Genomic DNA, 6068 nt, shown 5'->3' on the forward strand with positions numbered 1-6068 from the left:
CTCAAGTATTATTCAAATCAAGGGCTAGGGTTGGCTTTACTTACCTTGAACTTGAGTACTTCCACTAGAATCTCTTTATCTTGGTAGAATTCCCCTTTCTCTATAATCCTAAGCATATAAACTATAAGAACTCAACACTTTAATAATAAATCTCATATCTATTACAAGAATTCTTACCTTTGGATGCTTAGGATTAAATCTCTACCAAAAAAAATCCAACCAAAAGACCCCTAAATCTCCTTGGAAATTGATGAAGGAATTGAGAGAATTTGAGAGTGAAGGTGGCGTGAGAGGGAGTAGAGAATGATAGGGTTTGTGGTCTTGAACCCTTAATATCTTATATTAATAGGCACACTTTCCCATTTTGCCTTTACACTTTCTTAAACATTCCATCTTTGCCCTTTAGTCAATTACACAAATGCCCTTACCTTCATTGCATTTTCCATGAAATTTCCTTACTTTTCACTCCCTACATTTGCAACTAATTAGGGGTAGAATGGTCACTTTGCCCTTAAGGAAATTTCTCAAGAATTCTAGCCAACTCTTTACCCCGATGAAAAATTCCAAAGCATACGTCGCCGCGGCAAAGTCTGTAATTCACAACTTTGCCAACTCTCTACCTTAAAACAAGCAACACTATGGGCAAATACGCAACACTAAGAGTATATAGGCTTAACTAAGGGCAAACAAGCATAAATAAGTGACGTACCTCAATGTGGGCGTTACGCTTATACATGAACCAAACATTAATAACATATATGTAATATAACATAGCATATTCAGTTCATATCATAATGCATAATATAATTCATGTAATGGTTTCCTTTAATGTTCATGAATGATGCACTTCAATGCCACGCATGTATAAATACATTTTTCTTTGAAAACTTTTTATTGTTTGCCGATCAAACTGAGGTGAGGCATGGATTACGGAACTTTTGGCCAATGAGCTAACCTTAACTTATAACACAGTCCCCATGGTCACGCACGCTATGGACTGTTCATTTCTTTTGGTCAAGACATGTGCATGAGTGAGCTCAAGTTCCCCATAACATGCCAATAGCTTCCATAAAACTTAAAAATCATTTTCTTCACAAAAATGCATGTCTATGTACCTTGAAATCATTTAACTCAAACTTGGGATGAAGTCCTCCGTTTTTCATTAGTAATATGCTTGACATGCTCTATTCTTAAGAAACATACACTTTCCATATATGAAAATTTCGTGGATGCATAACTAATTCATAGAAACATGTCATACTTAGGCTTGTTTATACATAAAGAAGCTCATAATTAGGTAATACATAACATATTACACATAACCTCCATGGTCATTCATTACATCAAATATATATGTTCATACAATCATTAACTAATCACAAAGATCACTCATTCAAGCATGCTTCGAAACCCTTTAAGAATTATTTCCACACTTGAAATCAATCATAGATTATTAAGCTAAAAAATAAATTAAGAAATTGGAAGCACTTTTGAGGTAGTCATACTGCACAGGTCATATTCAAGAAGGCATATCTCGAGTTATACACAACGGATTGATATGATCTTGATCTTGTTTTAAATATTAGAGAAATAGATACAATGTTTATGTTTATACCTCAACCCATTTGGATAAGTAAGATGTCCAAAAATCACTCAGAAGGCCACGGACTTGATAGTGGCAACCATGGTAACATGCCTTTTTAAAGGCTTTTCCATACCTATTTACCTCCACTTACTCCCTAACTTTTCCTAACCATTCTCCCCTGTGAAAACATGTTAAATGATCAATAATAACCTCCCTTGTAACAAGTTAAATGCTCATGACACAACCATTTCCATTAATTGTCATCAAATTTCAATTTTCTACAATTCACATATAAATACATCAATTGCAAATTATAGCATGAAACCAAGCTCAATCTTTTGTGACAGAATTAAGTTTCCCTAATACTAAACCTAGAAACCTAATTCTTATTTCATATCAAAGGGAGGTTTCCCTTACCTTGTGTGAAGAAATTACACTCTTTTGCAAATTTCCTCCTCTTTATCTCCAATTGACTCTTTATCCTAAAATAATTCATAAGAAAACTTTATTAAATTGAAACACATAATAGTCATATAAGACAAGGAGTTGAAATTTACCTCCTAATACCCTTAATAAAGGAAGAAATGTAAGACACTTGAAAGATTGCAACTAAGAAGCTTGGAATTTCAATGGAGGAAATAGAATTAATGGAGAAGTATTGAAGAAGATGATGGAAAGTGGAAGAATACATGTGTTGGCCGACCTATGCAAACTAAAATCAAGATTCTTTTTTTGCAAAAGTCATTCATTTGTCTTTTGCATTTAATGACTTAAAACATTAGTTCCCTTTTTGCCCTTATGTAATGCCCTATTTGAGATACATAGCCATTGTTTATGTTATGGCCTCAAGGTTTACTGAATTGCCCCTAAATGAGGTTGTATCTTATTCATGTTGTTTGGTTGGCCCTTGGTTGAGTTATGTTTTGGGTTTGGTTAAGTGTTTACCCTAGAATTGATCAAGATTTAGCAGATTTTGGAGTTGCAGTCTTTGGCAGGGCGAAGAATAGTCTTCGCCACGGCGACATTGGCTTTGTGTATGGCGGTGTCGGTTCTGTAATTCTTCGTCGAGGCGACAGAGAATTCTTCGCCGCGACGAAGGGCTGGCTGAGTTTTTGTTTGAGTTTTTAGAGAATTCTTTCCTAAGGGCAAAATGACCATTCTACCCCTAATTAGCAGGAAAAGTGGGGAGTAAAATGCAAGAAAATTTCATGGAGAATAGTGTAGAATGGGGGTGAGTTTGTAAAGAATTAAAGGATAAAGGTGAAATTTTCAAGAAAGAGTAGGGGCAAAATGGGAAAGAATGTATATTATATGAGCTAATAAGAGTTTAGTTCTCTAAACCCCTTCATTTCACCCATTTTCCACCGCCTCTTCATCTCCCGTTTTCTCTCAATTCCTCACTCAATTTTCCAAGGGATTTTTGAGAGTTTTGAGTTGGGATTTGACAAAGATTTGATCCTAAGCAAGAAGAGGTAAGAATCTCTACTCTAGATATGAGTTTTATTTATGTAAGGGTTAAGTTATTACTAAGTTTATGCTTAGGAAATAAGGGGAAGCTAAGGTCTAACAAGAGTAGAGAGTTTTAGTGAAGACTACTCAAGTATGAGGTAAGTAAATCCAACTCAAGCTAAAGTTTAAGAAATCCTTGAGTAGAGATTTTCTTTATGCATGTATATATGATGCTTGTTGAGAAATTGAGTAGAGTTGTATGTCTATTTGTTGAGAAATGGACTTGAGATGAATATTCATGTTGCATTTGTTGGATATTCTTCCTTTATGAGAAGTGTTGATGTGTGATGAGTTTGAGATGAAGTTGGAGGAGATTTAGTAAATTTTTTAGGAGTGTTCTTCTATGATAGGAATTATGTCCATAGAAGGGAGTTTCTTCCCATTTTGGGTGATTAAAAAGAGAAATAGAATTGTAGTTATAGAGGAGGTTTTGTATGCACATGAGTTGTTTGATAAAATGCCTAAGTGAAAACATGTTACCAAACTGCCCTGTCACAGCCGTGACTTTATGAGTGATTTTTGGGCATCTTATGGATTGAACTGGGTTTAGACCAAAGCATAAAAGTTATAGCCCTGTCTCTAAGATTTAAAACGAGATAAAAATCATAGCAATCCGATGTGTATAACTCAAGTTATGCTATTTTGAGTGTGACTTGCACAGAATGACTGTCTTTGATGCAATAATGCACTTGTGCTTTCATGAGTACATTAATGAGCATGAATCATCCATATGCATGAATTATGCATTATAGAAGAGTAGAGAATTTTGAGTACAAGCTACACTATGAGTACTAGCTTGAGAAATAGTAGAGAACTTTGTGAATAGACTACTCTAAGAGTAAGCTATACTATGAGCACTAGCTTGAGGAAGAGATGAGTATTAGCTTGAGCAAAAGTAGAGAATTTTGAGTATAAGCTATACTATGAGTAATAGTTTGAGTGAGAAAGAGTAGAGAATGTTGAGAATAGCAACTCTAAGAGTAAAGAGAATGATAACACTCTAATAGTAAAGAAAAAGAGAGATTGAGCACTAGCGAATAAAAGAGAGAAAAGTGCTACATAAGAGAATAGAGTAGGTTGTGTGATGGGGAACCCGTGAGTGATGAGTAAAGTCATGAGAGTGGGTGCTTTGTGATCCCCAGCTATGCCTCCGGTTAGATGGGGCTGTGACCGTCACGAAGAGTGGAACATGAGGTTTCAGCCGTGCCTCCGGTTAGATGGGACCGTGACATTCAGAGAGAGAGAGAATACACTCACGTGGCCAAGGGTTCCGAATCCATGCATGACCGAGTCCGATTGGCAGAGAATGAGTAGAAGTCACGAATAGTGGGTTGGTGCTTTGTGATCTCCACCCAGCTGTGCCTCTGGTAAGATGAGGCCGTGACATGCAAGTGAGGAAGAATGAGTAAACATGAGAAAGAATAAAGAGAGACAATGAGTAGGGTTACGAAGAGTGGGATGAGTACCCAGTTGTGCCTCCGGTAAGATGAGGCCGTGACCTATAACAAAAAGTTAACAGAAAAGAGTTATGAGAAAGAGAGATAGAAAGAGAATCAGTAGAAGTCACGTAGAGCGGGAGAAGTCCCGGCCGTGCCTCCGGTAAGATGGGGCCGTGACATTCAAAGAGCGAGTTAGTAGAAATGAATTATGAGAAATGAGAATGAGATAATACAGAGGATGAGAAAAAAATGAGATAATAGAGAGGATGAGAAAAAAATGAGAAAGCTTGGGAAAGAATGAGATAGAAAGAGAGAGAGTATGAGAAAGAATGAGAGAGTTTGAGTTAGTAAGAATAGAGAGTAGAAGAAAGAAACATGCAGTTCTTTTGCATTAATTGCATGTACATCTCATACATGCATGCACCATGAGTTCTTCCATGGTTAGTGAGAGTATAACGAGAATAAGAGAGAGAACCATGATTTTCCTTCATGGTGAGTATGATGAGAATAAGAGAAAACCATGTTTTTCCTTCATGGTGAGTAAGATTAAGAGAAGGAGAAAAGAGAATAAGAACAGAGAGAAAGAAAGAATAAAAAAAGAGCAGAACAGATTTAAAGGAGAATAAAAGTATTAGAAAGGAAGAGAAAAACAGTGAGAATTAGAAATAGAAGAACGACAGAGTAAGAAAAGAACCAAAGAGTGAGTTATAGGGACAGGTAGTGAAGGATTTACTTATTGAGCATTGTTGTGCTCATCCCATTGTTCTTCCATGTTTTGCAGGAAATAGGAGCAGCGGTCAGATGAACGTCGAGGAGCGGAGAGTATTGGCACTACTGTCCACCAGTTATGATATTTTGTATTAAGTAGAAAGTTTTTAATACATAGTATATTGTATTTGTAAAGAATTATATTTTATTGAGTAAAGAGAAAAAAATTTGAGCCCACTATTTTCCATACGCTATGTATTTCTATAATTTACATAGTATGAACTATAAGAATAGTAGTAGAGAGCAGGTGTTACACCTTAACAATTTTCTTTTTATTACTCAATCCTTTATCATCTTTATCTTGTCAAGCCAACAAAATATCATCATTCTCTTACCACTTTATCCTAAGTCATGTGCATGGTCGTTAACTTAGCACATAAAAATGGAAAGACTATTTTACTCTTGGACGTACCGATGGGGTTTACATTTCTCCCCTCCTTATAGGAATTTCATCCTCGAAATTAAGCAAATAACTCTGGGTAGCAGTCTCTCATGTCTTGCTCGACTTCCCAAGTAGCTTCCTTAACCTTGTGATTTCTCCAAAGAACTTTGACAAGTGGAATACTTTTATTCTAGACCTCTTTAATCTTTCTATGCAATATTTGGATTGGACACTCCTCATAAATCAAATTCTCCTTCAATTTCACTTCCTCTGCTTGTAATACATGAGAAGGATCATTTATGTACTTGCATAACAATGAAACATGAAGAACATTATGCACTTGTTCCATGCTCAGTGGTAATGTAAGTCTGTAAGATACTTTTCC

Source organism: Pistacia vera, unplaced genomic scaffold, assembly GCF_008641045.1.
Source record: "Pistacia vera cultivar Batoury unplaced genomic scaffold, PisVer_v2 Contig774, whole genome shotgun sequence".
Taxonomy (NCBI): Eukaryota; Viridiplantae; Streptophyta; class Magnoliopsida; order Sapindales; family Anacardiaceae; genus Pistacia; species Pistacia vera.